This window comes from Vulpes lagopus, chromosome 15 (genome assembly GCF_018345385.1).
Source record: "Vulpes lagopus strain Blue_001 chromosome 15, ASM1834538v1, whole genome shotgun sequence".
Taxonomy (NCBI): Eukaryota; Metazoa; Chordata; class Mammalia; order Carnivora; family Canidae; genus Vulpes; species Vulpes lagopus.
The window spans coordinates 2500101-2511026 of NC_054838.1; the positions used below are offsets into that span (position 1 = coordinate 2500101).

The 10926-nt window shown below is 50.0% G+C and overlaps 1 protein-coding gene across 6 annotated transcripts in view; it reads right to left on the minus strand.

Moving 5' to 3' along the window:
• The window catches only part of ANO3 (anoctamin 3), a 395575-nt gene that overhangs the window by 94241 nt on the left and 290408 nt on the right, over nucleotides 1–10926 (minus strand). The window lies entirely within an intron of this gene.

Below are 10926 nucleotides of genomic sequence, written 5' to 3' on the forward strand. Positions count from 1 at the left end.
CCCCGACCCCCATTTTTTTATCCATTATCTGTTGCAGGCCCTTCAAGGGCTCCTTCCACAGTTTGGCTTTTTCTTTTTCCCCGTTGGAACATTGGGGTCCCAAGTTTTCCCTTTTCATTGCACTACATCTGTGTCTTTGGGGTAAAATACCCTGCAGTGCAATTGGTGGGTTGTAGTATAGCCCCCTTTTCCCAGCTTTTTTGGGGGAACCCCCACATTTGTTTTCCAGAGGGGGCTCCAGTTCACACCCCTCCTCAAAAATGAAAAGAGTGTTCCCTTTCTAAACATCCTCTCCCAATTTGTTTGTTTCCCGTCTTGTTAATTTTTTTTCCCTTCTAAAGGGTTTGTGAGGGGTTTATTCTTTTGTGGTTTTGATTTTATCTCCCTGATGAAAAATTTGCCCTGGGCAGTTTTTCATGTACTTATTTTTGCTCGCTTGTGAAAGGTCTTTTTTGGGAGAAAACGGCTGGAAACCTTTAAGTTGGAGAAGAGTTTGGCATCTAAAGGGGGTGTTATTTCCGGTAATGGCCACTTACCAAAAAGGCTCTTGAGTTGTGTGTGGGTGTTTCCCTTTGCCTTTTAGGAGAGGTGTTGGTTAGAATTTGAAACAGACCCCTCTGTTATTTATAGGTCTAAATCTTTTTTCTCTCTTTTTCGGGTTCCACATCTTTTTTCTAAAAATTTTGCCTCATCTCTATAGGGGGGTTTATTTTGGATGTATAGAGATTAGTTATGAAATATTTATTTTGAAATTTTTAAAATTAAAATTTCTATAGTTCTTTTATAAAAAATTAATTTTTAAATTTTTCAGAAAACCCATTGTTTAATAAAAAAATTAAAAGGGGAAAAACATAGTTTTTGGTTTATATTTTTTGTTTATTTTAAACATTTTTTCTTGTTCCTGGGACGATCTTTTCAGTAGATTATCATCTTTATTCCTTTGCTAGCTAGTTTTGATATCCCAGGAAGAGAGAAACCCAGTCAAAACAGAGGGGAAAATGCCCCCTTCCGGAATGTTTTCATGCAAGAAGTTAGGCAAAAATCTTCTGCCCCTTTCCTGATGTGTGATGCAATTAACTCGGGAGTTTTAAACCGGTGTTTGTACTGTGGGCCAGGCCCCAGTGGTAAAGAGAGAACCCTTTTGGGGAACTTTTTCCCATGAAAAAAGGTTTTTTTTATTAAAGTATGGGGAAAGGCCCCCGGGGCCTAAAGAGTTTCCCATAGGATAATGAGGACCCTTTGGTTAAAATTTAAAATTTTGCTGTGTGGGGTGGGGGACTTTTGAGAAAAAAGAAGTTTCCAAAAGGATTTTCACAGGGGGAAAAAAGTTTTTCGGATCCTGGAGGTCGGGCTATCACCCAAAAAATGTTGCTTTTGGCCTCAAAGCAAAGCTTTAACATTCAGGCAGCGTAAATTCTTTAAAGAATGCCCCCTTTTGGGGGTTTTTCAAGTATTTGTTTATGGACTGCAAGTTGTTGGGAAAGGGTAAGGGTTTGGGATGCCTGGGTGGCTCAGGGGTTGTTTTTCTCCCTTTTTGGGCTCAGGCAAAACCCGGGGGTTTCCTAGGAGGGGGGGGTCCCAAATTGGGGCTACCCGCAGGGACCCTGCTTTCCCTTTGCCCTTGTTTTCTGCCCCTCTTTCTTTCTTTTTTTCCTTTCTTTCTTTTTTCTTTTTTTCCCTCTTCTCTCTTCTCTGTGTGTCCCCGGGGGAAAAATTTAAAAAAAATTTTTTTTTTTTAAAAAGAAAAGATGAAATTTTTAAATCTATATTTTTTTGGGCCCTTTTATTTCCCCCCTATCCCCTGGGTCTTCTCTCCCTCCCTGAATCTTTTGGGTTCTTTTGGCCTTTGGTGGTGAAGAATCCAAAGGATAGAGGCAGGAGGGAAAGTGAGATGGGATTAACCCAATGAATTTAATTTCCCAGGGAGCTTGGGAAAGAAAAGGGTCCCAGCAGGGGGAAATGAAGTGAGAAAGTCAGGTTCTTGTCTCACAGATTTCGGAAATGAATCTGGTGGCAAAGAAGGTAATTTAAAGTGACAGGATTTTTTAAATAAGCAAGGATCCCGAGAAAGCTCTCGGAGTGGGGGGGGGGGGGCCCCGGGGCTGGGGGGCCCCACAGGGGCCTCCATGCCCGTTTTTCATTTAGAATGATCGGGGAGTTGGGGGCCTTCTCATTCTTGGGATGCCCTTGGTTTGAGTAAGGGACTAGTGAAACTTCTTTAAGGGTTTTTATTTTTTTTTAGAGTCTGGGTTATTCTTTGTTGGGCACAGGGGACTGCCCAAAAAAAAGACCCTCTCTACCCTTTCCTGGGACAGGGTGGTCTGTTTGTTTCTTTTTTCGGGTTTTCCTTTTCATCTCAGCTTTCCTTAGGATCTTTGTGAGGCCTAAATTTGAAAGCCCCCTCCCTTTTTTCCCCTACCTGGGGACTCTCCGGGGTCCCTCAGTCAAGAAGGGAAAGAGATGTGGCTCTGAAAAAAAGGTGAAATAAGAAAAAAATTGTCACAGTTTAAATGTCCCCTCCGCACGATTTGTGGGGACCCATTATTTCCCGAAATTTTTTTCCCTCCTTTTTGTTTTGGATGGCAATTGCTGCTCTGTGACTGCCTACACGATCAATGACTCGGTAACAGTTCAACTCTGTGGAGAGAACCCAAGGGCCCGCTGGGGAAAAAATGAAGGGAACTGGGGGACTTGCTTGTTTTGCCCTCGAAATCAGCTTTAAGACACAGGTGCCCTCTGGGACATGATAAAAACCCCATTTGGGGCCGGGGCCTGTCTCTGTCCCTGCCATATAAAAGGGGCCAAATGGGGCCCTTCTTTTGGAAAGGGAGGGGGTGTTGAATAAATAAAAAAATCTTTTTATGCTGGCGGTTTCAGGGTCATGATTTTACTTAGGGGAAAAAATGGTTCTCGAAAAAGCCCTGGGAAACCTTTATCAAGTTATTTGAAAAGGGGGTAGAAAGATAGTTTGGGAGTTCAGAATTGGGGAAAAAATTTAAAAATTTGTAAAGGAAAGTAGAGGTGTTGACCCCGGGAAAGGGTGGGTTTCTTGCAATTTACTCACTTATGCTCGCATATTCTAAACAGAAAAAAAAAAAGGGAAAGGAACCGCAGGGTGCTTAAAGGTTTCATAAATTTTAATCAAAAAAAAAGGGGGAAAAAATTCCCGCCTTCCCGAAAACCACTGTAAACGAGGACTAGAAGTGTGGCTGTTGATGTAAAGATTTTCCCTAGGTCCAGTCCCCAAAAAAAGTAAAAAAACACACTTTTTAAATATAGCAAAATACCAATTTAAAGCTCCCAATATAAAATTTTTTTTTTTTATTTATTTATTTATTTATTTTTTTTATTTATTTATTTGGAGGGGGCGAGCCCGGGGGGGAGAGAGAGGCAGAGAAGGACGGGAGGGCGAAGCGGGTCCCAGGGCAGGGGACCCTGTTTGGGGGGCCCCCTTCCCGGGCATCTCCGGGGCATCCCCCACGGGGCTAAAGGGCGGGTTTAAAATCGCGGGGGCCACCGCGGCTGCCCTGAAATATTTTTTTTAAAAATATTTTTTATTTATTTTTTCATGAGAGGGAGAGAGGGGAGAGAGGAGGGGGGAGAGAGAGGAGAGGCAGGGGTACAGAGACACGGGGCCGGGGGAAAGGGCAGGCTCCATGCAGGGACCCCGAAGTGGGTCCATCCGGGGTTTCTCCAGGATACGCCCGGGGGAAAAAGGCAGTGTTTAAACGGCTGACCCCAACCCAGGCCTCCCCTTTTTCCCAATTCTTTTAAAACACACAATTTGACTTCTTTCTACCCAAAATTTTTTTTATGTGATTTGGGGTTGAAATTTATCAATTAAAACCCGTAGGGTATGGACCCCAAAATGCCCCAAAGGGTGCATGTTCAGAGCCCCCCAGGTGCACCCGGGGGAAAACCCCCCGAGTTTGGTCTGAGGCCCATCCACAGTTTATGGGAAACCCAAATGCCCGAGGCAGTTTACGATTTACGGGATCAGAAACCCGTTCTTCCTGATACATCTGAGTCAGGGAATTGGTTTATCTCAGGGCAGGGAGAAAAAAAGCCTTACACTATCAGGATTCTCTCATCACGAGAAAAATGCTTTAGATAACGTTTTTTTGTCTGTTTCTTTTTTCTCATGTTTTTTTGGCTATTTCTCTTGTCCTATTGCCCTACTTCTCCTTTGGTTATTGTTTTTAGAAAGGAAACGCCTACACATAATGAAAATTATCTAGAAACCTCAGGTTAACCATATATTTCTAGCCAGTGTGGTTATGTGTGATTCACAGTTGCTTGAAGCCTACAGTATTTGTTTGCACAAAGTAATTTACCATCTTTTAATAAAACAGACTTTACTGTACACTGCTAAAAATATGTCCCTGTCAGAGGGGCCCAAGACAGCCGAGAGTATGGTCCCCAAGTCAGCCTGTCCCCACCAAAAGACCTAGCTAACTTTACAAATCATCCTGAAAGCCTATGGGGTTCGGTCCTGAGATTTAAAGAGAGAAACAGCTGGAATGCTACAGTGAGAAGGTGTTGGCAATTTCTATCAAGGCGGCGTTCCCACCTGGGCCTCACTTGGACAATGGGTTGACTGATGGGTTCCCACCATGGCCTCAGCCAAGACCTGGTGACTCTAGTCCACAACTGGGCCTCACCTGAGCCTAGTGACTCTTGGTACCATTCCCGGCCTCATGTGGACTGGCGACTGTAGTCCCCACCTTGGCTTCCACCTGGACCTGGTGTCTGTGGTCTCCACATTCACCGCACCTGGACCTGGTGACTCTGGTCCCCACCAAGGCCTCACCTGGACATGGTGCTGAATGGACTTCATCGGACCTGGTGACTGTGGTCCCCACCTGGGCCTCACCGTACCTGGTGTTGGGCTCCTCAGACTACCAATGACTAGGATCAGAATGGACCCTTAGTTGCTACTGACACCAGGACCCTCCCAGGGTCTCACTTGTTCCTGGTGACTATGGTCCTTGTCTGGGCTGGACTGAATCATCCTTGGCTCTGATCCGGAATGGTCTCCCCTATCGTTGAGTGTTGTATTGTCTATGCGTTCCCTTCTGGGCCTTCACCTGATGGTACTGGCCACGATTTGGCCCTTTGGCAAGGCCAGTAGGTTCTCTTGAGTCCTCCTGGACGGTGCTGCAATCCAAAACACATCAAGAATGACGGCGCATGAATACCTTCCGAGGGACCACATGCATCGGATGCTCCCCGTGGCAGGGTCCCTGTCCGTCTGACCGGCAGTCAGGAGACAACCCCATAGCCATGAGGGGAACAGGCTGGGCTGGAAAATCACCATGGGCCCTCCCTGCCTGTCTTTTCTCGCCCACCTACAGTACCACCTTCCCAGCCACTGTCCCAGGACACGCCCATCACCCCTGGGATCACCGAGCGCTCCCACCCGGTATCATGCGAGCACACGGGCGGAGGACCCAGGAGGCTCTGGCGAACGCCGATCTGATGCTTGACTGCTGGGGGTGATGTCTCCCAGCCTGGGGGAGATCGAAGGTTTCTCTGAGATTCCACAAACACAACGACGAGGGGACGAAGCTAATGGAGTTGACTTCATCATAAATTAAAACTGATGCCAGCAGTGTGCGACCACACTCCCCACCCTGGGGGCAAGGATGCGTGAATATCCTGATGGGGGGGGCCTGGGAGGGAGCACCATTGGACTCGCCACACATTCCAGTGTGTGAAGAGCAAGCCTGGATTTCACTGGCCATGGGGGACCCAGCAGAGCCCTGACTGTCGCCCCTCACACATGGATGGGGCTGCGGGGGGGGGGGGGATGTTATCCCTGTACCGGAGTCCATGCAGCTAGGACAAGCTGGAAAAGGTATGTTATTGGGTCTTCCCTGAATAGCACAGGCCTTTACAGGGGAGCGGCGGGTTCCGGGGAGCTGCCGGTCTCTGACTGCAGCCTCCTTTCCCTGGAAAGGGCCCTTAGGAGCCGCCCTCACACCATGGGCTGTTGGATGGGCTGCAGAGAGCTGCTCACGGTCATCTCATTGGGGTCGGGGTGTTTTGGACCCCCAGCCGGGCAGGGCCCAGCGCCCCCACCCAGGAACCGACACAGGCCCAGAGGGGCCCCCGGGGAGCAGGGCATCTGCGGGCCACTCTCAACCTGTGACCTGTCGCTGTGTGGTGCCGCTCTCTTATGACCGGGTACGGGGGGAGAGTGGGAGAGTTGGGGTACTTGGGGAGAGTGGGTCGGTACTGAGGAGAGTGGGAGTACTGAGATACTGGGGTGAGAGAGCGGGGAGAGTCTGGTCGATGTGTGCCTGATCCAGAGCACGAGTGCTTCGAAGCTCTGCCTGAATGCCACATGAGAGCCATGCAGCGTTGGAACACGGGGGTGGCACTGTTCCGCCACACTGGGGTCCCGGCTTCATGAATGTGGGCAGCGGGGTCCATTCAGCACTTAGCCCTTCACCCTGATGGCGGAGGGTCCCGAGGGGAGGGTCACTGTCCCCCACGCCAGGCGGGAGGTGGGATGCAGAGGCACCCTCCCTCATCCGCAGTTCCCAATCCTGCCCTGCAGGCTCCCACCATTCTAGGTAGATGGGGCGTCACAGATGTCCCCCGGACCCCCAGAGTTCACGCATGGGGTGCACTTAACATCTCGAAGGGGCCTGGTGGTTCTAGTCGGTTCCAGTCGACTCTTTAGTTTTGGCTCAGGTCAGGAAATCTTGAGGTTGTGGGTGGAGCTCGCCGTGCGGCTCATGGCTCGTTGGGTGGAGGAGTCCGCTCCTGGTTCCCCCTATCCATCTCTGCACCTCCTACTGCACCCTTTCTCAAGTAAATCTTCTAAAATTAACATGAAGACACGTGAGCATGGTTATCCCCTCTGAAGAGGTTGCCTTCGTGTGTGTTATAAAAGACCATGTCAATGCCTTTTCAGGACCCACCGGGAGGCGTCCTTACCAGAAACCCCTTTTTCTTGATATTTATTGAAGTACAGCAACACATAACGTGACAGTAGTTTCGGGCTAAAAGTGACTTGACAATTCTGTGCCTTATTCAGGCTCCCCCAACGAGATGCGGCCGTCACCGGTCTGTCCCCGTCAAAGTTGTCACACAGTACTGACTCCATTCCCTAGGCTGTACTTTTCTATATTTCTGTGACTTATTTTATTTATGATCCAGACGGTTTTAGCTGTTACTATCATTCATCTACATTGCCCATGCCCACTTCCCACGGCCCCTTGTCATCAGTCAGCAGGTTCTTTCCACATTAACCAGAGAAAGGACATGGGGCAGCAGGTGGTTCAGCCGGGTTTAACGCCTGCTTCAGCCCAGGCGTGATCCTGGAGCCCGGGATCGAGTTCACACGTCGAGTTCCCTACACGGAGCCGCCTTCTCCCTCTGCCCATGTCTCGCCTTTCTCTCTCTGCCGCTTCTCTGTAATGTTCTCAAGGTTGTATAAGTAAAATCTTTAAAAAAGAAAACGAACGAGAAAGGACAAAAAGCATACGATCCTCTCCTAGATGGTTGAAGAAAAGCATTTGGACAAAGTACCAACTTCAAAGCCTAGTGGGTTTTGAGGAAAATGTCTATCAACAGAATAACGTTCCGCTTAGGAGGCCACAGCTGACATCCTCATTCAAGGGTGGCAAAACCTGAATCGTCTCCCCTATAAGGCAGGAAGAAGCCAAGGAGGTCCCCTTCAGTGCTGGATAGTCCTAATGTAGTCAACAGTTAACAGGAAGCAGCATAAGGTTCCACTCCTGGAAGGGGGAGTCACACTGTCCCTATTTTGTTGGAATACGCGGTGCCAGGACAGAAACAGGAAACCCGAGAGCCCCACAAAACCTGTCAGACTATTGATTGAATTCAGTAATTCATGGGACACCAACTGAACCTACAGAGCTCAGTAGCCTTGCTGGCGTCATGACAATGAGCACTCAGGAAACGAATGAAGGACGTGACTCCCTTCTCAGGAGCATCCCAGAGGATAAATAATTAGACCTGAACGAAGGAGCACATACTGTGCACTGAGCCATACCAGGGTCTGGGAGGCCGTCCTGGGTTCATGGGGTGGAAGCCTCCTCTTGTGTAAATGTCCACAGATTCCTGAAGCCACCCTCGGTTTCAATGTCATTCTATCAAAATCATGGGTGGTGATCCTAGAAGTAGGCCCCCCCCCCCCCAACCTAACATCCGTCAGCCCCACAAATGACCCCGGACAGCAAATCAAGTATTGGATAAGCAGGACCAGGTGGGGCACATCACTTTCTATTTCGGACGATGTCACAGAGTCACAGGATAAATAAAGCAGTGTGCTCTCGGGCTCCCTGCTAGCTCTGTCAGTTCAAGCAACTCGACTCCTGACCTCACTCAGGTCCTGATCTCGGGGTTCGTGGAGTTTGAGCCCTGGGCTGGCCAGGCACGAGGCGGTTGGGCGCCTACTTGACCCACAGGGGCGTGGTTCAGGCATAAGCTGAAGGAGCAGTACAGGGAGTCCAGAAGAAAATGTGCTCTGATTACAACTGATTTTGTTTACTTAATTTAAACCAATTAATTAATGTATAGGTGTATTACTTATTTCAGAGGTAGAATCAGGGATTCACCAGTTGGAGGAGAAACAGCCAGTGTTCGTGACATCACCTGCATCCTTCGTGCCCATCTCCCGTTATCCCTCTCACTCCGCCCTCCCTCCAGCGACCCTCAGAATGTTTCCATTGATTCAGATCTGTATTTCCTGCATTGTTTTCTTCCTTATTCGTTTTCCTTCCCTTCACAGATGTTCATCTGCTTTGCTTCTTTAATTCACATCATGAATGACACCATAGGGTCATTGTATTTCCGACTGACTTTTTTTCACTTAACAGGATCCCTCTATTTGTATCCGCATCATTGCCCAAATGGAAAAGATTTCCTTCTCTTTGATTGCTGTACCATTCCTCTCTCTATGACCATCATCTATCTCCCATCCCTCTATCCATCATCTGTCTGAAGGCACCGGATGGCTCCTCCCACAGTGTGGCTACTGTGGACCTGGCTGCTGTGGAATTCGGGGCGCAGGTTTATGTCCACGCCTGGCGTTTCATTGCATCTGTATCTTCAGAGTGAGCTCAGGCCGTGTGCACCTGCCGGTCGCCAGGGCCAGCCTCTATCGGTAAGTTCCTGAGGAGCCTTGGCACTTGTTTCCAGGGCTGCTGCTCCAGCCCGCAGTCCCGCCCACAGTAGGAAGAGGGTTAGTGAGTCTTGGCGGACACGGTAAAAGTCTGGTTCCACATTTCATTTTCGCGTCTGTGGGCTCCAATTCCTTGTCCTTAAGTATTTCTGGGGAAGCGGGTGTTTGTGCTCCATTTCAGCACGACGGTTCCGAAGATCATAGTGTTGGACCCCCAGCTCACGGGGGCCAAGTTGTCTCGGTAAGGCCCCAGAGACTAGACCCCAGAACAGGCAGATGCAAACTAGCAAGAGGGTTTTTTTTTTTATGACAGTCACAGAAAGAGAGGAGAGAGAGAGACGGCAGAGACATTGGCTGAGGAAGAAGCAGGGCTCCAATGCCCCGGAGCCCGACGTGGGGGAACTGATCCTAGGTTCTGCAAGATCAGCCTGGGGCCAAGGCAGGCACTAAACGCTGCGCCAACCAGGGGATTCCCTAGCAAGAGGGTTTTATTGAATGTCTTGAGCCAAATGGGCCCCCGGCCTCAAAGGTTTGAAGAGCCCAGATTGGCAATTTACAGGCATTCTTTAAAGGCAAACCACGGGATTAGCATAGCATTCGGGTGTTAAGACACGATTGATTTTATTTGAAGGTGTCAACATTGAAACATGTTCAGGGGAACATTCCAGTCTGGGCGTGGGGGTGGGGCGTGGGGGGGGGGGGATGGTTTTCTTTCTCGGGAAAAACCTCTGGAATGTTTTTTATTGACTTAAATTCGGGAAGGCGCCTGGATGTGCTGCCTCTGGGTTAGCTGTGTGGTCCTTAAGTTTCCCGGGGGTGGGGGGGTGGATGGGTTGGGTTTATTCAATAGGTCTCAGTGGGAGCCTGGAAGGAGGCAGGTCCTGACCTGGGCGTGGGGACTCCGCCTCCCTCACCGCCTCCTTCAGCGCCTGAGCCCCAGGCCTGGAGTCAGGGGGCGCTGTGTACACAGTAGGCACTCGTCCGCAGCAGTAACAGGAAGCCGGTCTGTGCTCTGGCTGCTCTGAGGGAGGAATGTGGGGCCGCGTCCAGGCATGACAGGAGCCCCGGCCTCCTCAGGACACGCAGGTAGGCTTGAGGACATGTGGAGCCGAATTTCCTCGCTGTACAGGAGCCTGGTCTCTCAGGAACCACGGTTGAGACTTCAGGAAAGATGTGGGGCTCCGCTGCCTCGCTGACAGGAGCCCAGCTTCCTCTGGGACCCGCGGTGAGTTTTCGGGAAGAGGAAGGAGTTCTCGTCCACTGCTGACAGGTAGCCCCGGCCTCCATCAGGAACACGGAGTGACGGTTTTCGGGATGACGTGGGGCTGGGTCTACACTCGACAGGGAAGCCCCGGCATTCTCAGGACCGGCGGGTGGTGTAGGGCTTCAGTACCATGTGGGGGCCGCGTCCACTGGTGACAGTGAACCTGCTCATCAAGAAACCCGCAGGGAGGGGCTTCTGGAGGGTGTGGAAGGCATAGTCACAGTGACAGGACCCCCCCTCGTCCTCAGAAACCTGCTGTCTATGACTCAGAGAAGACATGGGGGCCACGCTGCCATGACAGGAGTCGGCTTCCTCAGGACCTGCTGGAGGGACCCTGGAGGCGCTGTTCGGAGTCACATCCACTCAGCAGCAGCTAGATACGGACCAACGGTCACTCCTCAGTCAGCACCCCCCCCCCCCCCCACCCCCCCCCCCCCCCCTTTTTCTCTTAAGAAATATAAATAATAAATTTTGTGTATAGATATGGGTTAGGTTTAGGGTGAGC